We start from the raw sequence: 26,182 nt of genomic DNA, 5'->3' as shown, positions 1-26,182 counted from the left end.
TATTTTTATTGTCACTAGCTTCTTTAAAAGTAAAACCTTCTTGTGGTCAGCCATACGAAACAGTTTGGCCTTATATTTCATCTTGCAACTATGGAAACTCAGAGGGGTCATTTCCTGGCCATAGTATTGAGAGTGGTCGATGAAAGCTCATTGTAGCAGTTTTAACTGTAACTAATGAATCCAGGTTTCTGCTCCTGCAAATATTTCACAATAAAACCCCTTTTTAAAAAAAATTATGCATTCTGCCAACACTTCCCTTTTCAAAGTAAAAGCACTACAGCGTTTCACTTTCTGAATCCATTAATTTGTATTAAGGTTCTAACAGGGTTTATCATTGACAGACCGGGAGATGCACGTCTTCATACCGTAGAGTCCTGACATTTAGTTAAGTAAATAATCTGACCTTTATTGAATGAAATGCAGTAGATATACCAGCAGCTCCGCTGCCAGAAGCGGAAACGCTGCCGTGTGCACAACAGACAACCGACACACAGCTGATCTGCGGCGCAAACAGAGAGTTATAGGTCCCATAGGTGACCACAGCCAACTCCTGAAAGCAAATCCCTGTAAAGGTCCAAATGTACCGATTGTGTCTTCAGCACTGTATCATTTGATGTGCATCATATAATAGCCATATAGCACACACCAGCCATACCATACAGACAGATGACCTTTGACCCTGGGGAAAAGGCCAATTATTCTTCATCCCAACAGCAGCCCTCTCTCCTTTAGTGGGTTGTAAAAGTGTTATCCTTTTTGAGTTCATTTGGTGGTGTATACTTTCAAGAAGTGCATTTCTCAACAAGACAGTCACCTATATAATAATGCTGGAGACAGATACTACAGATACTACAGTAAGAATGTCACTGTCCACACAGTACTGAGTTTGGTTTATCCTTCTGAAGAATTATGAGGTCAGAGTGTAGAAATCAAATATGGATGAATATATTTACTATGGTCAAATATAAAAAAAATATATAAAATAATACGTTAAATGAACTAAAGCCAATTATAAAAGGCAATCATCAAACCACATGTTTATCTTACTATAGATATTTTGGGATGGTTTAGCCCAGTTTGTCAATGATACAGGCTTTCACTGTATCTAGTTTTAAGACCTTCAATATTTCAGTTTTGTGTTTATATTTTGGCTATTTCAAAATTATTTGCAACTAGTCAAATAATCCCACGACAAATCTCAAGCTACTTCGCATTTCACCACAGAAAAACTCTACACCGTAAATACTGTGGGGGAGCATGGGGCTTAAAAGTGCAGTCAGTAGGATTTCAAAAATAGAGGAGACAGAGAGAGAGAAAGTAAGCCTGAGAATTTGAACGAATACTTCCAGACCCCTTCTCCCATTTTTGCTGAGCTCTAAATCTGTCCCAAAAGCCCCTCCGCACATCGCTGCAGTGTGCGCACAGGATAGTAACCAGAACAACGAGAGAAAACATCCGACTGCCCGGGCATTTCTCAATGGCATTTTCAGCAACTTCCCGTGGGCAATAACACAAGTACTAACCACCAGCAACAGTTATGATCAAAAAGTTATATAAACAAGCTAACGTTACATCTGCTTCATCATGGCAACAGCAGCTGCTGGCTGGGGTAGTTGCCTGTGAAGCAGACGTGTAGCGTACTCATGCTACGCAGTAAACCATTACAACAACACTGACCTGCGGGCACAGAATTGGGTCTTTCTCCGCAGCGTGTAACCAATAGCCTTATCATCAGAGACAAGCTAATGTTAACCTGTTTGCATCAACACAAACTACTGAGTGAAAATGTTACTGTAACTGTTACCATCTTAGTTTTGTGTATTGTGTAAAAACATTTTTTTGTGATTGGTGTTGAGCTCCCAGGGCCACCGTATGTTTCCCATGTGACATTACATTTGTAGTGCTCCTGAAGCAACGCACTCATTCACTGAAGATTTGAGCTGGACTGAGTGAGCGTGGCATTAAGTGCAGGGAGGAGCAGCAGGGGCACGGAGGTGGAGTGCTTTCTATGTCGTGCTTTCCTCCACGCTGGTTTGTTTGTTGCCTCCGCCAAGGAAGTTATTTGTTTTTTTCCATTTCCACAAATTGTTGTGTGTTTGTGTGGTTGTTGGATAGCAGGATTTTGTGAAACCTACTGAGCCGATTTCCAACAACTTGTGGAGGGATGGGGCATGCCCCAAGGTAGAAGGCATTACATGTCGGTGCAGATCTGGATCAGGAGACAGATCATGGTTGTTTTTGTTTTTTCATTGATTTATAGGAGAGTTATTAATGGATCATGATGTGAAAAAACAGACAAGTTTGCAGTGTGTGTGTGTGTGTTATCCACCCACCTCTTCCCTTTTTCCCATTTTTCTGCGCTCACCCCAACCGGTCGAAGCAGATGGCCGCCCACATTGAGTCTGGTTCTGCTGGAGGTTGCTTCCAGTGAATGTGGGAGTTTTTTCTCTCCACAGACACCAAAGTGTTTGCTCATTGTTGGAACTGTTGGGTTCCTGTAAGATTTTAAGGTCTCAACCTTAACATATCAAGTGCCTTGAAATAATGTAAGTTATGATGTGGCGCTATACAAATACAATTTTAAATAAATTAAATTGAATTGAATTGTGTAGCAGCCTGAAGTTGTCGAACAGGAAGATGGATCTGGGAAAAAAGCGGGGCGAGAAGAAGCAAGGCAGCAGGAAACTGAAACAATTCATGGAGGCCATGAGACAAAGGAGAGGTATAGGGAAGAAGGAAGGGGTAGAAATGGAAGGAAGGAGGAAGAGACAGAGAGACAGTGGGAGGGAGATTGAGGAAGAAATCTTCTTATTCATATTCACTGGCTGGTGTAATGGGCACATAAGCTGACATGTGTGTGTGTGTGCGTGTGTGTGTGTGTGTGTGTGTGCGCACGTGCCTAAGGGTGTGTTCACATGAGCTCCAGCTGGAAGCTCCATGCCCCCCATCTACAATTTCTGTTCCCCTCTTTTTTCTTAATTCCACACCTCGTCTGTCTCGGCCTCCTCTGCTTCATTGTGTACTTTAGTCTTTAGTCTATTCTTCTGTTGCTCTTTCCCTCTTTTCTTTTCTTTCTTCCTTCATCCCTCTCTCTCTCTCTCTCTCTCTCTCTCTCTCTCTCTCTCTCTCTCTCTCTCACACACACACCTCTTCCATTCTTCAGCAGAAATAATGGGACAGCGCCTGTTCTGGTCCCTCCATCACCATGGCGATGCCAGGCTGGCACTGTTTTATGGCCTGCTGTTAACCCACATCTCACTGCACCACCAGCACCTCCCAACCGTCTGACCTCCTGATTATCTGAGTAGTAATCTGTCGTCTGTCTGTGATAAAGAATCTAACACCAGAGGAAATTGATTCAATACAATTCCAATAATACTCATGGCTATGGTACAAAAAGTGTTTGAGCTTTATCACGCCATTTCTACCGAAATAATATTTGATAGTACCCTGTCATCCTATTTAATAGAGACATATGATATTATTTTTGGTATTATTGGGGGTCCGATAGCATTTTGTCATCAATTATTCAGTATCAACTTTGTTAATCAATCCACATTCTTTCAAATTCCCATGCATCTATTTTAACTATAGCTCTTATCATTTGTAAAAAAAACAGTTATAAGGTATAATAAATAAACTTCTGTACTGAATTCAAATCTGGAATTAGCTTTTTCTTAATGAAGAAGACAAGCAATGATGCATAATCTGTGGTCTCCTGTGGGAAAGTCCAGTGTACTGTCGACACCGACCTCCCAACCCCTTCTATGCCCCCCTTCCTACTCTACCTGACCTCCTCCTTCTCTCCGGTCATTATACCACGTTCTATAGCAGCTAGAGGTTAACTTACAGTTGAAAACCTGGTCTTGTTGGTTAATTTTGTTTTGCTTAATTGCGTAGATGTGAACTGTCCAGGTTATCTTTGTGTTGTCGAACTCATTCACACTGGCAGGTCTCTGGTGCATGGTCATCATCACTTAATGTACTGCGTGTGTTGAGGTTATACTGAAAATACAGAGAAATATTTGATAATTTTTACAAAGCGCGCCGGTCGACTTCCTGCTGTGTGTAATGTGTTTGGATACAAACAAGAGGTTGACTAACAGGCCACTGATTGGTCACACATGATGCATTCGACAAGATCATTGCTATCTCTTTCTTTCTGAAATGCAAAAACACAGAGTCCACTCATACAGTGGAGAATCATCTTTCCTTACTCTCACAATGTTCTTGGCTAGCAAGAACCAATTTAAACAGACAGTAGCTACATATTTATTTGAGCTGTTGAATCTGTCTTCTGTCTCTGTCTCTCCGTCAGTCTGTCAAATTGGATCTCATTGTCTTCTATCTGTCTGTCACCTCTTCTCACTCTCCATCCTGTTGCCTGACACTGTATTCATAAGTTCCCGTCTCCTTGTCCATCTGGCTTCACAGGCCATCCCTCGGTCCTACTTCGCATTACCGGTCTTTCTTTCTTTCTCCTCAGCAGAGGTAGACCCACACACACACACACACACACACACACACACACACACACACACACACACACACACACACACACACACACACACACACACACACATACACACACACACACGCGCGTCACCCAATCCACTTACCTGAACTGTAGCTTCTGCTTGGTCCTCTCCCTCCACACCCCCCAATTTGCAAATCAGAAGGATGGCTTTGGAACACTGCTCTACTATTTGCTCCTAATGCTAATGTGAATTTTACAGATCATTGGTCTCAGACACATCGCACAGCCACCAGATGGAAAGACAAGTCCCAAGCACGTGTCGGTCTGTGTGCATGTTTCAAGTGTAAGAGCCCAAAACGAAGGCATACAGTAGGATTGCCTGGGAATTCACCAGTGTTGTCCCGTATTTACCAAGCAGCTACAAACACATATTCAGTCACACTCAGGCTGGGAACTGAGAAAAAGCAGATTGAGAGTGGTTGTGTGTGCTTGACGTGTACGGCTGCAGACAAAGTAAATGTGACTCAGTGGTTTCATTGGGAGTCAGGTCACTGTGACTTCTTTCTCTATATCTCATGAAGAGACTTACTGCTGCTCATCCTCACTCCGACTGGGAGAAGCAGCACATGAGACCGCTTAGCTTTTTTTGTTTCATTTACACACTGACATATCACTACTATTTAGTTTAAGTTATGGCCAATGCAAGGTGCTGTTGTCCTACAGAGCAGGTTTGGCCTATATTTCGACATTGGATTCTTCCCTTTAGCATGTAGCATGTAGCACCAGCACCACAACACTTGGCTAGAAGTATTATACTTGATTGTGAGTCCTCCTCAAACAGACCTACAATATCCTGTCAGTTTTTTATTGTTTGTGGGCTGGATGTTTTGTGAAATAACTTTTTATAAACAGTCTATGGTGAAGAGTGAAGTCAGAAAACTTTGTGTTTATCTGCAATTAAAGGGATAGTTCACTGAAAAAAGGAAAATTCACTCATTATCTACTCACCCCTATGCCGATGGAGGGGTGAATGAAGTGTTTGAGTCCACAAAACACTTGTGGAGTCTCAGGGGTAAACTTTGTTGCAGCAGAATCCACTACAATTTAAGTCAATGGTGACTTTCACTTCAGACGTAGTAAAACAACAGGAAAAAAACCACAACATGCCTCCATACTGCTCGTGTGGTGTCATCCAAGTGTCCACAAGCCCCGACATCATTCATTTTCGACTTGAAACAACATCATTTACAACATGTTTTTAACCTAAACGTCCGCTGATATCTTCCTATGAGGAGCGTTCACGGACCCTCGGGCACGCCATCTTGTGGCTACGTCCGCTAGCTTAGCCATTTCCATTTGACTTTTAGGCTTAAAACGCATTGTAAATGACCTCATTTGTAATACTGAGCTACAGTCCGTCTTTCTATTGCTGGACTGAATCTTGCTGAAGAAAATCCATTTCTGTGTGAAATATTCACACAGAAAGTACACAATAGTTTCACCGGCTGGTATCGCAGATCTTGAATGCTTAGTATCTCAGGACTACTCTCTACTCATAATTTAACAACTAAGATTCTCTACAGCACAAACCAATCTGGCAACCTTGGCAGATGACATCTGAGTCATTATTAATAATGAGCTGCATGGCCGGGACACGCAGCTTTACACATTCATAGATCTGCTCCTCTACCAGCCCAAACACAGCCATGAGTATGCGCTCAATTTTTTCATCAGTAACCAATTAAGAATCTCATGTCTGTTAGAAACAGGAGTGGAAACATCTTCCTCTATAACAAAAGCCTTCATCACAATGATTTGTCCTTTTCTGAGTATATTGCATCATTGTGCATTTACCTAAACTATGTACTGTCTCGTTGTGTTGAAGCTTTCCACACTTGGTAATATTCTGTTGTCCTTAAGATGCTCAGAAATACAATTACAGCCAGACTAAACTGCCAGAAAACCACAGAGTTCAAACTTGTTGTCAGGCCCCTGGTTACCCCCACTAATAAACCAATTTTTAAGCAAATACCAAAAATTATGTGGTTCCAGCTTATTAAATGAGGGTATTTGCTAGTTTTCATCATTTGTATGATGATTAACTTCATGATTCATGAGGTGTTTTTATTATCAGCGGTACTGATAATGAAAACAGTGGAATTTATTGTATAATATTGGAATGCTGGAATGATATTGTATGTAGTCAAGCACAAGTATCATGATATGTCTGAGGTGAGACCAGTTTAAGAGTAATGCGCGGTCCTCTTCAACTTTTTTTATTTTATAATTTTAGTTTCCTAAAGATGGAAAATCTTTCAGCACGTCTAAGAGAAAATGCTTGTGACCAGCAATAACTCAACTATTTTAAGGCCATATTTGTCGCTTGGCTTGGGCATTCACAGCTGTAGCCCTGAACATTTATTTCTTTAGCCCCAAGTAATTTGCCAGTTGCCACTTTTCACTGGTTTACTATGGAACTGGGTGGTGAATGCAAATAAGATAGTAAGTCCACTGCTGACTGTCAGTAACAGTTCCAACTCTTTGTTGCTCCAAGAAAAGTAATCCCTGCTCTTACCAGGGACACCGTCAGATGTAGACTCGTTAAATGAAGTTCTGGTTTTTCAGTAAAAATACTTTCTAGTGCAGTGCTCGTTCTTAATATGAATGCTTGGAATTGGTTGTTTGCTTGGCTTGTGGTAATGCTGGTTGCAGCTTTCTTTCTGAAATTGAAATTCTGAATAAATACATGCGCATTATAATTTTAAGATTGACAGCTTCTTTGATACACTCCGGAGCCTACTTCAGAATGTCTCCTCGTCATTAGTGAGCCCACCTCACACAGGCCTACAATATGCTGTCACTTTATTTTGAATGCTGGATGTTGTTTGGCTTTTATATACAGTCTCTGGTGCAGAGTGAAGTTAGAAAACTTTGTGCTCATCCTAGTTTATCTGCAGTGAAGTCAGCTATTTGAGAGGAATTTCACAACTTTTTAATAATTAAACTATTAATGTTGCTGCCATGACAGAGATCAGTGACTCCTGTGAATGTCAGTGGGAGGCGAAATAAAAAACACATTTTCAAAGTGATCTGGCGGCAATTTTGCCCACAGGCCACCAGTTGCTGACCACTGCTGTAGTTTCTCTGAGCATGTAGAAGACGACATCTTCAACTCTGTCCGCAGAGTGCTGGTTGCCTACTGATGGAATTTTTATAAATATAGAATGTATCGTCCAAATCGCACCAAATTTGACACTGCACTTCCCTGGGCCATTAACAATACACGAGTGATAAGATGAACGTTTTGATGAACGATATGCGTTCCACATACAGACAGAGATTTGTGGAACTAGTACATAGATTGTATGGGCTATATGACATTAAATACTGAAGCAGCTGTATAAACAGCAAGTGGATCCAGATCAAAATACTTTGTATAGAGTTTTATGTACGGGATCATTTATGATACAGATCATTTGAACATCAACTGAAATTAAAGTATGAGCAACTCAGACATCTGAACTGACTAAAAGGCTCTTTGTAAAATGTCAGAAGTTTAAAAAGGTTGGAAACACACAAATGGGTTGTATTTTAAAATCTTATACCAGTGTATTTATTGCTGGTAATTAAAGATGTCAAATATGAGTAAAGGAGATTAAAAAAGTATTTGATATTCACAGTGCACAGATGAACTGGATGTTCTTCTCTTAAGGTGTCTGGGGAACAAAAATAGTCTTGTTTATTTTATTAATAAATTGATTTTGCTACCAGGGGCTTTATAACACCTAATTGAAATCTACATTTGCTTTTTTTACAAAGCTAGAATAACTGACTTCATGTTGCCTGCATGGCCCATGTTGTGGTTATTAAAAAAGTTGATCGTATAGCATAAATTTAACTCCAAATATCAACTCATGTTAAATTTCCCATGTTTATAAAAAAACAAAGTTCATGAAAATCGATTTAAAATTAAATGTGTTAGAGTCAGATACTATGGTCAAATATGCATCATCGTATATTTTCATTTGCAGATCATGACCTCCCAATATGGCAATGGTGTAGACACATCACGAACAATGAGGCATCTACTTTCCTATATCTATTCTTTCGTGATGGCCAGTTTGTATCATGGGCTGGGTAGGCTTATATAACAGACCATAACCAACAATGTGATGGTCCATCTCTCAAAACCATCTAACTTCCCTGCTCTGTCTGTGGCTCTCATCCCCTGCCTCAGTGGCCTCAGTCCTTTTGAACACATTCAGCTTGAAACCAGTTCACAAGTTGTCCCAGACTTTATGGTTTTGTATCTAAATGATGGGTCCGAGGACTCGAGGAGCTGGTCCTATTTTCTGTGCTCAATGTAATTTTGTGTTTGTTTAATAGAATTACAAAAACATATAAGTGTGAATGTTTAAATGTTTGAAGGAGGGGGTCCTTCAAACATTTAAACATTCAGCTCATGACAGCAGACATGTAAGAAAACCTTGATTGGAGATTATTGGTCCGTGGGTCTGACAATGCATTGACTCATATCATTTTAGGGGAAAGTCCTCATAACTTTGATGAAAACGCATTATAGACTTTATTGGGGACATTTTGTAGGGTCAAGATATAAATGTAATTTAGGAAGTGCAGTTCATTGGTTGAGCGCTCTTTCCTCATGTCTCATTTGGTCTTTAAGTACTTCTGCTGAACACAGCAGGAAGGTGGAGTCGTTCGGATTGGAGAGACAGACAGACACAGAGCGTGAGAGAGGATATGCAGGGGGCAGATGAGGAGAGGGAAGGAATAGTGTGCATGTGCATTGGTACTAATGGGTTAAATCTCTTTAAATGTTTATAATGATGGTCTCCGAGGAGTGTAAGACAGGCAGGGGAGAGGCACGGCTCGTTCACAGACACACAAACAGACAGGGATGAGAGAGACAAAGTCGTCTGTTTGTTGATGGGGGATTTGTGCGGAGCGACAGGGGAGAGAAAGTGAGAAACCCTTTTTTCTTCTTTAAATGAAAACGGCAGAAATGTATCACTCCCCACCGCTCCGCACGGAATAATTAAGGACAGAGATGCAAAAGACTCTTTAATTAGATTTTTTAATTATTGAGGATTCACTTCTCCTTCTATAGTGGCCCAATTAAGAAAGCTCATCAAAAACTAAAGAGATGAAGAGAGACCATTTTCTTCTTCCTCTTCCTCTTCCTATCTGCCCCCCTTCTTTCTCATCTTCCTCCTCCCTCTCTCCCTCCATCTCCTCTGCCTCTGCTCTTTCATTTGACAGAAATGGACTACCTGCGTTAGGGTTGATAGCTTGTCCTCGCTGATGAGCGGGAAATGGAAGGGACTCTCACCGTCTTTAATTAACTTACTTGTTTTCACGGCCTTAGTGAAAGGAAAAGGAAAAGGCAGGAGAGTGGAGGGGTGGAATAGAAGAGGAAACATGCAGTTGTAGCATGCCAAGCTTTTCCTTTAATGATAATGAGTCTAATAATGATGGCGATGGCATGAAGGTAATTTGACCTTCTTTGTCTTTGCAAGGCTTCAAGAGTTTGCTTTATTCTCCGTCTGATGAGGAGAGACTTCACAGGAGTTGAAGTTTGAATGATGGAGAGAAAGAATGAATGAGCAACAAATGCAACTTTTTAAAGGGCTCTGTTAGTGGTGTTCCATGTTTTAGCCCATTAACTACAAACTGTGCTTAGTTTAGATTATTGCCAACCATCAGTTGTTCGGCTGACTTTCTGCCTTCCAGGCAGTCATTGGTTTCACTTGAGGATGCTAAGAAAATCAACTTGGAGAAAAGAATCCATCAGAGTGAACATTTAGGGACCTTTGTTTTATTCTTTCATCATCAGTAATGATGTTGGTAACAGGCACGAGTTCATTTAAGTTAAGCCTGATTTCTTAGGTTTTCTAAAATACTTCTGTTTTAGAGTCTGGCAGTCACTGAGTGACATGAGAAGGACCTGACGTGCAGCATACGCTTCACTTTCTCTTTAGATAGTGTTTACAAAAAGCCCAAGTAATGCTGCTGTTCATTATGATACCCATCAAACTGTGCTTACCTTCAGGTTATACAGTTCTGTGCTGAAGCTGCTTTAGAGAAGGGTTGATTCCACTGTATGATCACTTGGTTTACACTGTAGTTTGAGCCACATGTGAAAGGGGCGGACAAATTCATATGCACATAAACTACATCCTCCTGAATTGATCTACTGTCGAATGACTTCTCGAACACCTCTCTCTCAAAGAGTTTTTAAAAAGTAGAGTTTATTACAAGAATGTTGGCCTTCATCAGTTTTACCCATGGGTACCTAATTAACTGGCAACCGAGTGTAAGTGGCTGCTGAGCTATAAGCTGTGAAAACAGTGCAGAACCAAACCTACACAGATCTAAATGTAACAGCTTGTACCAGCAACTGACTGTGGGTACTGAAGTGGATATGTGCAAAGACGTGAACCAACTAAAGTGATTCATGACTTATGCCTCAAGTAACTAACAGGTGGAATTATGTTATTTATTTATTAATTCAGTCAAACCTGACCAAGAAGTGTAAAGTACCTCAACTCAACCAGATCTCATCCACAGGGAGTCATATGAATTGCCTCTGTAGTGGTTATATGAGTCATGCTTACAGTATAAGGCACTTATGAGACTTTTTGAACACACAAAATATCCAGATGACAAAATGCTCAGTGTAATAAATATCACTCATACGTTTTGTCTAGTTGATTAGTGTACCGAACTGAAATTAAACCGCAGTGGCTGCCTGGAATCATGGTAGGCCCATGTGTTCAAATGTTGTTGGCAGTATTATAGTCTGCCAGGCAGCACCACCCATGTGCTCCTTTAAGAGATGTACAGTTGGGAGTTCATGCTTTTCTGGGCCTCGTCACCAGAGCCTGCTCTAAATTAACATCCAATTCTCTGTGAGACTCCCAGAACCCCCCTGGGCTCTGCCCCGCCACCCCCCCACTCCCCCCTCCCACTCCTCTATCCATTCATCCTCTCTCCCACCTCCATCCCCGTAGCACTTACATTCCCACGGGACCCAAATAAAGTAGCCGATGAGCACAGAACATTAATAAAGGAGGTACTGAAGGGAGTTGGTGGAGGAAAGGAGAATAAAATGGCCTACTTTAACACTTGTCACTTTCCTACTGCACACCCCCCTTTTTTCTTCCTACTCTACCTTTTCATCTTTTCTTCCCTCCTAAGTGGTGCCAGTCTACAGCCCTATAGCTGAATAAACAGTTATGGAGGGAGTAAGAGCAGACGTGAGGACATTAACTGTGTCGTTTCCCTGGAGGGATTTCTCTTTAAATTACCTGTTAAATGGCCTCCAGGGGCAGGACTCCAGCGTGCATGGATGTGTGTGTGTGTGTGTGTGTGTGTGTGTGTCAGCATTTGTGTGTGCTCGTGTGTTATGGCACACTATGGGGCATTTTTCTTTCCCTATTTCACACATGCCTTCCTTCCCTAAGGCATGTGGCATTGTCGAGGAAAAAAAATGAATTAAAATGATTCTGTCCTTATGTTCTTCCTTGCCTCAGTCTCTCTTCTTTCCTCCACACACACACACACACACACACACACACACACACACACACACACACACACACACACACACACACACACACACACCTCTTCTTCCTGACTCACCAGTTCATCAGTGAGCAGTTATGTTTGGTGTTTGACCACAGAGATGTAGGTAGGATGCTATGGACACTGAAAGACACTGTCCACACTGGGGAATCCTACCGTCTCAGTGTCTGTCTTTCTTTGGGTGCTGGAAATTAGATGATTTTGCTTCTTTAAATGCAACTTCGTGTATTGCAGCAATTTTGCACAAACAACTGTGTTCGCTGTGAAACAAGGAAGATTAACTCTGAGTGATCCACTTGCATTAAAATGAGCCTTTCAAGCAAGATGAACATAGATTTGTAAAATGAGGGAATGCTTTCCTATTCATGTCCTTTAAATAAAACACGTAAAATCCCATACAGGATTATTTCATCATAATTCCAAGTGTTGGCCTATACTTATCACAATGCCTGTTGTACGCTTTTATTAAATCACTGGGTACATATTGTACTATTTTAGCTTTGTGACCTACTGAGGTACAATCTAAATGTTTGATGGAGTGATGACTTCTTCATCACATATACAGTAGCATATATATCTGATGTGATGGTATTTCAAAATGACATTTTTACCAATAAAAAGACAAGCCACATCGTATAATTTTAGGGTAATTAAACTGTTATTTACCGACTGGAACAAAGGTTCAGGGGTGTGTGTTGTCAGGGATACTGTTGGCCCCTGAACATTGTCTCATCTCCAGACTGACAAGCACCTACTGGCTAACCAACCGGACTTAGTGGTGGTGGACAATGAACAGAAGAGGGCAGTAGAGATAGATGTGGCAATCCCAGTGTTCAATAACATCAGGAAAAAGGAGTGCGAGGCGATCGAGAAGTATCAAGGGCTGAAAGAACAGCTCAGACAAACTGCGAAGATGAAATCCAATGTGATCCCTGTGGTAGTAGGAGCATTAGGAGCATTAGGAGTATTAGGGGCTGTGACCCCCCCAAACGAGGGGAGTGGCTCCAGCAGACCCCAGGGACAACATCTGAACCCTCAAACTCCCAGGCCTCTGGTAGAGGACCCGAGCTTGAGGAAGACACACCACTCCATGTGGGGTGTGAGGGATATTTTTTGGGTCTTCATTATGCACACCCTATACTGCAATTTTTTGTTTATCTTCGGTGTTAACAGTTAAGAACACCATGGGCTCTCAGGGCTATGTTTCCCTGAACAGGTGTATCAAAATCACCTTAAAAGATGATCACAGTATGTGTTGTTCCAAAAAAATGTCCTTTCCATACAATTTACCATTTAAGGAAGCTTCTTTGGCCTTGACAATGATCAAACGTCTTGAGGCTGCATTGCGCAGTCTGCTATGTCTGTGTCTGCTGTCTGTGTTTTATATGATGGATTTCTCCCTGGTGATTGTTAAACATCACTGCAAAATGGCTGCTCCAGTTCTGCTACTGCAGCTCTTCTGGAAACGTCTCAGAGGAACGTCACATTTTTTTCACATTTTGCCAATAATCACTTGTCCCAGCCAGTTTCTTTTTTATTGAAGAGCATACAATGTTTTTGCTGAATTTTTCCTTTAAATCTCATCAAATAATCTGTTAAAATGTTTTTTTTCCAAGTACTAATTTGCATTTGAAACAACAGCAATTATTCACCTAAAATAACTTTTAATAAATATTTAATTGTAACTTGATGTTACGTTTAATAACTATTTAAAGTGCAGGTTTTCTTGCACATTATTTGCATTGAAATCAAGGAACAATTATTGTTAATTATTACATGTTCAACACTTTAAACAATGTTGTTTTGTAAGGAACAGACTACCCTGGCACTGGAGGGGGATGCTCCTTATCACAGTGTGTCCCCTCTGCCGTGTTCTTGCCACTCACCCTTGCCCCGTCTCAGATACAGAAGAGAGACCCCTGCCACCCCTCCTTTTACTGTGCTGCCCACCCATCCTCTCTGCCCAACCACTTTCCCTCAGCAAGCCACCAGCTCTGGATGATGTGCCTAATCTCCACGATTGACATGCTGAAGCACAAGAGACCAGAGGAGACAAGAATAGTGTGTGTGTGTGTCTGTGTGTGTGTGTGTGTCTGTGTGTGTGTACGCCTTTCTTCTCCTCTTCTCCGCCCTTCGTTTCCTTCACTCCACCAGAGAACTTTGAAATAATTTGCGTCTCGTGGGTTTTTAACACATTCTAATTTCCAACTAAATGGGACATCTGTTTGAGAAAAGGAAGATTTGCCATGGTTGCCAAGGCAACTATCACTCTGAAAGGAAAGGGTTGGGGGTAGGGTGGTAGGAGGAAGGGAAAAAAAGAAGTCAGACAGATTTTATGGACAGAATTAGACTTTGGCGGAATATTATCCCGGCAAGACCAACTGTAGCGGGACCTGTTCACTCTTTTTTTCTCTCTTTATCATTTTCTCCTCCCATTCTTCTTCATGTTACATTCCACTTTATCCGTCTCCCACTGTCTGTCTCCCTCTTCATCTCCTTTCTTGCTCACGCCCTCGTTTTCCCCTCCTTTCCCGGATTTCTCTTTTTCGCTTTCCCTCATGCTGCAGCATCATCAGAAATATCAGTGTGAAATCTGCCTCCAATTAGAACTCCCGCCCATTCGGCCGCCCACCCATAACAGCCTTTCTGCTGTCAGAAATATCTCTTCAGTGCAGAAGCCCACCTCACACTCTATGGTAATTGGTCATTATTTAGAACAGGAGGGACAAATATGCTTCTAATTGCAAGTTAAACGGCCGCTCATCATGCCTGCACTAACAGTAAGGAACGGTGAGGGTGTAAAATGTCACATGCTGCAGTCCAGATATGACAAGACAAGGTGAATTTCTCCCCCTTCAATCCCATCACATTCATGGAGGCTCATTTGATGGTAGAAAGACGCCAGCTGCTTTGTAGAATATGTGAAGTGGAGCTGGGTCTGCATCACAACAAAAACCTGCTGTGTGCCCAACCTGGGGGATGGGTGGAGGGGAAAAACTGAGGAAAGTAAGAAAAGGTTTGTTTTCTGTTGACAGCAGCAGAGCACAAATCGTCTCCATCATTGGCGATACAGTTAGAAAAAAATCGATCCGTGACTGCTGCAGTGCTTAAGATGACGAACCACTGGCTGTCACTTTCACAAATCACTTTCTGACAAGTTGTTGCAGTCAAAATGAGATCTTTTCTCAACCTGTAAATCCATTTGAATAGAAAAAAAGGTATCACTGATTCAAACTATGGTCTTGTGAAGGCATCATGCAAAAAAAAGGGGGCTCAACCCATCTGGTTTGGTACAACCTTGCTGGTGCGGTTGCTTGTTTCGGTAGGTTACTTTGAAAGCTGAACATTTTATCTCACTGAAAAGTCTTATTGAACAATGTTTGACATGTAATACCTGGTTACAAATATATAGTTGACCATCAAATAAATTCACTCAAGTATTGGGTGGCATCAAATCTAGGTGTCACATTCGATTCTCATCTGAACTTCAAAACCCATGTTAATCAAATCATTAAATCCTGCTACTTCCATCTATGAAACATTTCAAAAATCAAATCGGTTCTATCTCTCCCTGACTTAGAAATCTCTCCCGCCTGGATTACTGCAGCGCCCTGTATACAGGCCTCAGCCAAACCGCAGTAACTCGTTTGCAGCTTGTTCAAAACACTGCTGCTCGTATTTTAACAAAAACAAACCGTAGGGCTCATATCACGCAAATTCTTGCATCCCTTCACTGGTTACAGGTTGAATTCAGGATTGATTTTAAGATTCATTTAATAACTTTTAAAGCTCAACATGGGCTGGCCCCCACATACATTTCGCAGCTCTTGACTCCCTATAATCCAGGTCGTAACCTGAGATCAGCCAGCCTGTCCCTGTTGGCTGTCCCTAGGTCAAGGCTGGCTACTCAAGGTGACCGGGCTTTCTCTGTCAGGAGCCCGAGGCTCTGGATCTGAATTGTTAGTAATCCTGTTTTACCCAGGGAAATTACACTACAATCCTAATGGCACAGCCACTCATCCACCTGCTCTATAAACAGACACACAAGTTGGAACCCCCACCTGCAGTACAGAGGGAGGCTTACACGGCATTGAAAGCATGTGCTCTGATCCAGCCCGTCCTCATCCTCGTCACATCCAGCACACACTCCTCTTCCTCTGCAGACTCCTGCGCTCACCCCCTCTTACTGATTGTGTTTGCCTGCCCATCTGCTTCCTTCGGATCATTCTCTCCTCCACCTTCTACCCTCCCATCTACTCGACAATGTCACAGACTCCTCCCTGAGAGGATAACTTAACTCCTTTTTGTTCTTTTGAAGATTCTTTACACACTTTGACCGATTAACACGTTGTTAATGTTTTTCCATATCTCCATTCCTTCCCTGTGAGAGTTGTCTCCGGCAGGAGCTCATTATCGCTGGGCATGAAGTTGACTGCCACGGTCCCGCCTGATTTGTCACATCCCAGTTCCCTCCTGCTGCTGAGCCCAGCAGATTGGGTTTGTTGTGAAGTGCTATATGTGTGTGTGTGTGTGTGTGTGTGTGTGTGTACACATGCACGTGTTTATATGTGTGTTGAAGTGTAGCTGGGGGTGGTGGGATGGGGGAAGATTGTCTAGAACTTCCAGCTCTTGGGAACGTCGCAAAGCATTTTCCTCCAGTCTCTGCTTGTTACTGTCTTCTTTCCTGGCGATAACTCTTGTCGGTGGAGCAGGAATGGCAGCGAGTCACATTTGTGTGTTTTGAAATCGTTTTCATGTGACATTTGTCATGTAACTGATATTGTTTACAGTGATTCATGTAGTTTTCTTTATGGATTTGTATTGTTCTGTGAAATGGAAATGGGCCGCGGTAGAGCTTCATCCAATTACAAGATGCATGAGATGGTGACAAGGTGAAAGAGGAAAACAGTAACAATGGCAAAGATTTATGGCTCAAACAGCATATTGGCGTCATCAGAGTGGCCACATCAATCTATCCAGAAGGCTGGTGACAGTTTTCCAAAGTATTCTGTTCAGCATTGTTGAATTTGGATGGATTTGTCTTTGTTGTAAATTGAAATAAGGAATGAAAAACTGAATTTGGCCTACTGCATTAATTATGGCCTGATTAACTCTCTGACATGTTTTTTAGTGTAGGCCTACTGTTCCTGGAGGCCTGTTAATTCCCTGCAATCTGATGGCTTGGACATATTGAATGAAGCTATAAAAGTAAATCAATTGAATAATGAAACGTTATCCTGGTTAAAAAGGCTTTCAGGCATAATTCATCACTACAATTCATTTTAGATTTTAGATCATTTATATATATATATATATATATAATTTGTCAAATTAAATCATTTTTAATCACCTTGTTTTTATTTTTAACAACTCGTTGTTCACTATTGAGCAGATCCATCACCATGTGTCATTAAAAGTTAATGTTTGATTATGTGTTTGTGGGACATACCATCACAGATGCATTGTTTTAATCCAAACTGGATCAATGTATACAGCTCAAAATCAAACCAACAAATAGCTGTATAGCTCACACTCCATGTTTTGCCGAATTGGGGGTGTGAGAATTAGTTTTGGCTCTCTTGACATCAGACACTGAGAGAGCAAAAGTGGCTGTTGGGAGCGAAAGACGGGGAGAAGGAGGGAGTGTCAGAAAAGCAGAGGAGAGCCGGAACAGGGGAGTTGACTATTCAAGTGTCACTAATCCTGTCTATGATTTCTTCCCTCGGCTTGTCCAACGATATCCCTCTTTCTCCTCTCTGTGTGTGTCTAGCTTTCACTCCTCGTGTCTTTGTTTGGTTGGGTTGTGTTGCCTGTCATTTCAGTTTTTCCCCTCCTCCCTCACTTCTAGCTCTGCATTTTTCCCAATCCATCGTTCCCCATCCCAAAAGCCTCCCTCTCCTTAATCTTGTTTGCTGCTGCAACACACAGAAACACGCAGCCTATCTTCCATCATGTTACGATGGCACATCAGGGAGACTGAGACCTGCCAGATATGTGGGTGTGTTTATGTGTGAGGAATTGAGTACTTCAGTGTGATGGATGGATGGATGGATAATTTGTGAGTGTGAACTGGTAGTTACAGCCTTAAACTGTGGGTCTCTCTCTCTCTCTCTCTCTCTCTCTCTCTCTCTCTCTCTCTCTCTCTCTCTCTCTCTCTCTCTCTCACACACACACACACACAACAATACCGTCTTGAGCTGAGCACCAGGTTGGTATCCAGGGTAGGGGTCTCCATTGGTTTGCCTTCTAACTAACAGTGGTGCGTGTGCATTGCAGAATGTCTTGCTTTTCATTTTGGTGCCCAAATTGTCAGGTTAGAGCGTCCACACTGTCTGCGTAAGACGCACGTCTCAGGCATGTCTCAGGCATGTGAGCGGTGCTGCTCTTCTAGAGAGTCGGGGTCTCGGCTTGTTTCTCCACATACGCACGCACGTGGTTTACAGCAAAATAGACAGTGAAAATTTCTCTCACCACAGTTTCAATCTGTCCAATATGTTACAAACAATATGAATATTTGCAGCACTCCCTGTACCAGTTTCAAAGTAAAGCACTCATGTTTGTGGGTCTGTGAACACCAGACGCCTGTGAGACGCAAGTGATCGGTGACACAGGCGTCATGCGCTGCACACGCAGGTGGTGTTACCCTGATGTGGGTCCGATATTGTGAAATTAAAAGCATCATACTATCAAAATGATCTATCAGGCCAGATATTATTGCTGGTGGGGCAGCTTTGGCCTGGGGCTGCAAGATTCCCACAGCTGTTGTACTTTGTCTGAGAATGAAGAAGAAGACATGTTCAACTCAGTCCACAGACTCACTGATTATCAGCACGCTGTCCCGCCGACACTGACAATCAGTCGCACTCTAATGTATCTGAATAAGTCAGCTATGTAGTGTCTTGTTACGTGTCTGTTCACTATATCACTTTATGTGTTTTTCTTGCTCCACAACAATTCAACAAAGCACAGTGTGTGTCACTTTCTGCTGACAGGCACACAATGCACTGTTGCATTTTATAGATGCAGAGATAGAGAGAGAGAGAGAGAGAGAGAGAGAGAGAGAGAGAGAGAGAGAGAGAGGGAGGGAGGGAGGGAGGGGCGGGGGGTGAAATGGACAGATGTCTCCACTCTGTCCCACAGATGGGTTCTGTGATGCCAAAGTGTCCTTGTCCAGGATTCACACAATGCTTGGACACACTACACCCAACTGGGCTCACTAGTCTGTGTGTGTGTGTGTGTGTGTGTGTGTGTGTGTGTGTGTGTGTGTGTGTGTGTGTGTGTGTGTGTGTGTGTGTGTGTGTGTGTGTGTGTGTGCCTGTGTGTTGTTGCCAGTGTATCATTTGTGAGAAGACTGGGTCTCGAACAGACACACACACACACACACACACACACACACACAACCTAACTCACACACAAAGCTGTACTTAAGGTAAGATCCACCCATAATACCCACTATTTCCGAACATAATGTTGCAAAACCAGAGCTGATGGTGTGTGTGTTCTGGGACCTGCTGTGAGTTACATCAGTCACACTGAGGGCAACCATGTATCCAATCTGTCTCTCTGCTGAGAGGTGTGGGGGTGAATAAGTCAATGCCACACAGGTGGAACCAAGGCCACAGGAAGGGCAGATTAAAGGAGCAGTGCACCTCAAATCCAACATATTGCTCTCCTTAATACCCTGCTCGGTTTGTCTTGAGCAGGCGGAGTTTTAAACAAGCTCTTCTGTCTGTGCATTCAACTGGTTTGAGAAAACACTGAGAGTTTCAGACACGTTTCAACAGTATTGGCATCATTGCTTCTATTGGTAATAATAATATTGTACTTATTTGGCAGGGAAAATGACTTTGAGGATTACATTTATTTATTCTTTATGTAATAATCCATAATAGTTTACACTTACTTATGTAGAATCAGACTTTTTTCCCACATTGCATTGCATATTATTAAAACTATGCACTTGTTTCTCTCTAGTTTGTGTTGTACTCAGTCAAACTTGACCCTCCCTGAATCCTAAATCTTGAAGGTCTTTCTAATATGTTACCACTCGTCCATTTATTGTGGGATATCTCAGAAAGGGCACGAGGTTATAACTTGAAATTTGGTACAATGGTTCACTTGGACTCAAAGATTTACTGATTAGAATTTGGTGGACAAATAGTTATTCTGTGAATGTAGGTTATCACCAATGCCCAGGGGGAATTTCATTTCCTCTGACACAAACATTCACTCAGACTCAAGGATGACCTAATTAGATTTAGTTTGAGGTAAAATGTCAAGGTCACTGTGACCTCACACACTACACTTTTGACCATTCCTGAAGACTTCACACACTAGTTCAGAAAACTTTTCACACAAATGTCCAACAAGATTAAATGATGAAGTGAAAAGGTCAAAGGACAACTTTACTGTCACGTCTAAATGTTCTACAAAATTTGAACGATTGGAATGATGGTGAAAATGATACAACCCTAACCCGAGACACAGGTTGTGATAAACTCTGGACAAAATAGTCACATCAAGATCCATTCTAGAGCTTTGAATCATATCACATGATCTTTATCATCGGTATATTTGCGGAGGAAAGTAAAGTAAGTGGTGATTTAGGGTGAGCGAGGTAGAGTTAGGACAGCACAATACACACACAGAGGCAGACACACACACACACACACAGGGACAGTGCGGAGGGTGCTGGAGGCTAGTCTCTGTCACATCTCTAATCCTCCTTATTATCAGAGTCAGATATACTCTGCCTGCAGCGCTGTTTTCCCCCCTCCATCCTCGCCCCCCCCCTTACTTTCCTCTTCTTCATTCTTTGTCTCCCTATACATTCACTCTTAAATATGCCACTTACTCTCTCCATGTGGTCTTTTCTGCTTTATCAAATTCAAGGTTTGCCTACTGTGTAAATGCTAAGTATGTATCTAGTGCTTTCCTACTCTTAAAAACCATTCAAATATTCATATAGTGCATCTATGTGCAGCACTTTTATCAATCAGCCAGCACAGCCGCAGAATGGGAAAGATCATGATCGGGATCGAACCGCTGACCGTCTCTAGCTCCGCTCAACCTCCTGAGCAGCAGCTGCCTGTGTCTTCATTCACTGTCTATGCCCCCTCCTGTATGTGTTCTCCTGCTGTGAAGATCCGCCATCGCGTGCGGGCCCCACACACGTGCGCTAAACCGATCGAAGTCTTGTCATCAAAGTGTATGTGCTAAAGGTGATAGAATAGTTAGTGTCTGCAGCAGTTGCTAGTCACATACAATAATTAAAGTGAAGAAATGTCTCTTCGCAAAATATAAAAGATTTTGTTCTCTCACAAATCTTGTCTTAGAGCATGGCACCCCACTGTGCTGAGTGGGCTGACCAAGTCAAACTCACGTTCCTGGCATGTGCCACCGTGAGCTATACACAAATGCATGTTTTGCCTGTCTGCACACACTAGTCTGTGTCCTCAAGCACCACTGTGTCTATTGCATTAAAACTGTCAACTGTGTTGAAACAAGCACTGCTAATCCCATTATGTGGGCGGGGGCGGGGGGGTGGGGGGTGGATGCATTGGTGGTGGTGGGAGAAAAGCGGGGCTGTGGAACCTCAGCTTTTCAAATTCCCTACTTTCACGACTCTTGTGTTTTTCTGAATCTACTGCCAACACGAGGAGCGCTTTACTTCTGTCTCATGTTTTGATTCTTTGACTTTGCTTTGAATCGTCTTTTCTATCGTCATCCGGCTGAAGGAATGTTTTCACGGCTCTGGCACTGGCACCCCTCACTGTTCAGGTTCAGCCATTCAAGCCTCTTCTGTTGTTCAATTCAATGTCAAGTAGCTGTGATTAAGAGCTGCAGCCGCCAGTTTACAATATAACTACGAAATACCTGTGGCTGTCACTAAGTTTGCTGGAAGAATGTCTGAATTACTTTCTCAAACTGGAAGTTGTAGTCGTAACGTTTATACTAGAGTAAAGTACAGTGGAGCAGAGCAGAGCAGAGCAGAGTATAACACCTGTAAACTGATGCTGGGGGGGGGGAATCTGTGCGTTTTTCTTGAGCTCATTCTGCCCTGAAAACATCCTCCATTAAAGCTAAAGCTCATGATTATAGTTCAAACTCATGATTACTAACAAGCGCTCCTGTGTTGGCTCAGCTCTTTTAATTACACAATGGGACACAACCCTTTTGATGATCGCTTACCGGTCCCCTAGGCTCCCATGGGCTCTTACACTTTGGATCAGCCTCCCTCTGGGACTCAGATCAGCAGACCTTCATCAGACCTTAATCATTTATCATGATGTTTCCTACACCTAAAGCAACTTGAGCTGCCGAGGGTATATTGCAGCAACAAGGTTAACCTGAACTTGACCTTGTCTGGATTCATTTGTATTTTGTAATTCTCTGATTGTTTAAAGAAATGAGCATAACTTGATGTTGTACATAATGGGTAATTTTAGAGGAACGAGGGGTTATGTTAACCTCTTTATATTAAAATGACCAAATATTCGTCCTCCTTTTATAACCTGTCACTTGTGCTATGTGTGCAGACACAGGATTTGTGTGTGCAGGTGAGCATCGTAATCACAGGATTTGGAGTTTATTTAAACAAGTTTAAACTGCCTGCTCCTGCGAAGCAAAACAGGAGGAGGTCAGAGCAGAGATGTGGTTGGAGGAACAGAGTAAACACCAGCCAGAGTAACAGCAAAAAGAACAGGAGGACATTGCTCTTTGCCTCGCTGTCACTCGTTCTCTTTCTCTGTCACTGTCAGGCTGTGACCATCAGCAGCACCAGGAGGAATCCAACCTGAGTTAGTTGCTGATAAAACATCCACAAAAAACTCTTGTCACTGCGAATTCTTGCAACCAGCAGTTCTAAGTTCTAAGTAATATTCACACACAAACACATGCACACACACTAACACAAACCATGTTGAGCGCAGGGCATCTTTACTATGCAGGGTGGGGGGTGGAGGGCAATATATCTAAATTCCATTCATGCTTAGCTCCTTGGAGAACCATTCTTTTGATTGAGTATGCTATTGCTTCTATAAAATGTCCTCCTGTAGCTTGTCCGGTGGCACTGTCATGTCTATTTACATTGAATAAATGTAGTCTTTGCTGTGCACTGTTCTGTTTAGTACCATCTTAGCCCTTGTAACACTTGACCATACTATACTATATAATAACAATAAACCTTTTATATAGAACTTGCTTTACAAGATAAACTACATAAAAGCATTTTAAAACAGTTTACATGTTGAGCATTATTAATAGAAATAAAAAACAATAAAATAGAACAAATTATAATCCTCAAAAAATGAAGTGGTTACAAACAAATGAATCTGCTAATCGATTAAACATTTGGTAAATATAACGTCAGAAAACAGTGAAAAAGTACCAGATGCAATTTTCCAAGATCTTGAGGGGTTTCTGTCCAACATCTGTCCAAAACCAATACACTCCTTCAGCTCCTCATCTAACCATGGTGTTTTGACATTTCATCAAACCTCTTCAACGCTGCGTGTTTTTCAAACAGTGGCATTAATGTTTCGCTAAATTTCACCAATGCCTACTACAACCTATTGGTACCTATGCTAACCCTTTAGAGCACAGCTCCATCCATGGTCAAATATGTTGCAGATTTGTTTAAAATAAACATTATTTTCACTACGTGGTCCTGAGGAAGGCCAGTGTTGATTTCCGTGAGATTTGGAAATGCAATACTTTCAACATTGATAAAAACTTAATTAAACAGTCTGTGGATCATTGAAAGCACAACATTTTTTGTTGCTGTAATGCTTTATTTAATATATATAATAGTACATTGTAGGCCTGTTTGAGGAGGGTTCTGGAGTGTTTCAAAGAAGTTGTAACTCTTAAAATTACAATACACATTCATTATTAACAATATAGAAAGGCTAGGTAAAAAGGAGATTGTTAAGAGCATTGCGTTTCAAGTCCAGAAATCTTTCTGTCTGAATTCTATCTCTCTGTCTGTCTGGCATGTGTAGAACAGGACCTGGACTAGTTGGCTTCAAATGTGTGAACTATGATAGAATGCTAATGCTTGACCCGAAGGTGTTTAGATTTGACCAGAAGTTGAATTGACGTAACAAACGAGTCCAGATTTTATTGAGTACGTTCAACTGGGGTTAGAGCATACAGGCCACAGTGGTTCTCAATGCATGGTTGATCATTTTAACACTGTCCCAATCACCTAAAACCATGCTGTCCCATTTAACTCAAACATTAAAACTAATTCAAATTCCCAAAATAAAAAGGATATTAACACTTTTTTTCAACTAATTTAGTTGTAGTAGTAAATCAAATTTGTGTTTCCATCAAAGTTTTGTGCTATATGTTAGTTTTTCCTCACCTCATGAGGAAGATGACATAAATCGCCTCAACTTCCTGTTTGATGCTTACAAGTCACACCTGTGTGATGTCACAACAATGACAACATGCAATTATGCTTTTTCGGTTTTAGAGCAGGGGCTCAGCAAAATATTTTATTTCCTACTCATCAAGAGAGAAAATAAGCCCTGTATAGTTATACCGTCCCACTTGACCTTCTGCGCCAATCACCTTTAAATCACCCTATGTGTGAGAGTATGTCAGTTGTGCATGGGAGAGCATGTCTCTTGAATGTGTGAGAGTGTTATAGTTCAGTTCAGTTTCCAGTTCCAGTATAGTATGTGAATGGTTTTGGTTTCATATGTGTAAGAGAGGTGAATCTGAATAAAGTCCCTGCTGGCCCCTCATAAGGTTCCACACATCCTGATTAATGTAACACTTACCAAGCTACAAGGGGGTGGCGCCTGCTGCCATTACAAGAATCATCGTACATGATTGCTTTGCTGGATGGACCCACGTGCCACATCCCACTGACATAAAGGCAAGGCACAGAGAAGCAGCAAAGAATGACTGGCCTCAGGCTGAGCTTCAGGAGTGAACATCTGCCTTTGCTTCTGCAGCCGGCACTCACCTGCCGGAGGAACGGCAGACTCCGCTCCATGCACTTTTAATTGAAACTTTTGCTCCACGTTGTTTCCTAATGAGGGGGGGGGGGGGCAGTTAAAAATAATAGCATAGTGAAAATAAAGAAGCGTCGATGCATTTGCAAATACTAATGTTCTCTATGGCAAACAAAGGAGGAGCATCTTTTGACCCTGTATATTCCCTGTGTGCGTATATGCATACTGCTGTGCTTCACTCCCCCAAGCTGCCTCCCAGGGTTGTTAAGTCATGAGTAGTTAATTAGATCTAGCCGAGGTGAGCACCATTGGGTGTTTTCACTGCGTCGGTGCATGTAATGAATGATACCTTTACCCCCCGTTACAGTCGTCATCTTTAATTTAATTGTTTTCTTTTTTTCCTCACTCCAACACCACAGCATTCCACAGCCTTAACCTTATGTGCTCAGTTGTGTGTGTGTGTGTGTGTTCGTTTGTTTGCTGAGTTTTCCTCTCACTCCAATGTCTGGATCCGGTTGCCACTCCATGCTGCAAGTTTCAGGACTGTACTTGTGTTTTACTAACTGGAGAGAATCCGGGGTTTGTTGGGGACTATTTTCAGCAGCGTATTAATTCCTATTTGTTAATGTAGTAGGCCTATTTAGGGGAGCAGGGCTGTGTGAAATTAAACTGCTATGTGTGTGTCTCTGGTGATGAAGGAACATGTTACCCAGTGCAACAGTGAAAGTCACAGTGTTTTTAATAGCTTGTGGAAACAATGGAGCCTTGTGTCTTAGAGGAGTCCGATATATGAGGCTGCAGATACATACACAGTATTGTTTATTTTGATCTGCCCATTTGTTGACTATAAGAAAATAAATCAAATATCCCCAATTAAAATTGTGTCTTAACAACAAATTTACATTGAAAGAACATAAATGTACTAAACATGTGAGAATGCAGTTCAATGTAAGCAAAACCCTAACCCAGTTGGTAGGCTAATCAGTGATTTGAGATGAGCCGTGGATGACATGAATATGCAGCGAGTAAATCCTCAGAGAATTATGACCCAGCTCTGCAGTTCCCCTCAGCTGTGGAGTGTTTTAGCATCTTTCAGTTCAGGATATTTCCAAAATTGTCCACCTGGAGCCTGCAA

The 26,182-nt window shown here is 41.9% G+C and overlaps 1 protein-coding gene across 4 annotated transcripts in view; it reads left to right on the top strand.

Annotated features, from left to right (window-relative positions):
- mpped1 (metallophosphoesterase domain containing 1) overlaps positions 1–26,182 on the top strand; it is a 67,501-nt gene that overhangs the window by 26,313 nt on the left and 15,006 nt on the right. The window lies entirely within an intron of this gene.

Source organism: Hippoglossus hippoglossus, chromosome 23 (assembly GCF_009819705.1).
Source record: "Hippoglossus hippoglossus isolate fHipHip1 chromosome 23, fHipHip1.pri, whole genome shotgun sequence".
In the NCBI taxonomy this organism is placed as follows: domain Eukaryota; kingdom Metazoa; phylum Chordata; class Actinopteri; order Pleuronectiformes; family Pleuronectidae; genus Hippoglossus; species Hippoglossus hippoglossus.
Note: the sequence above shows the minus strand (reverse complement) of the source record. Positions and strands in the feature narration are given on the sequence as shown.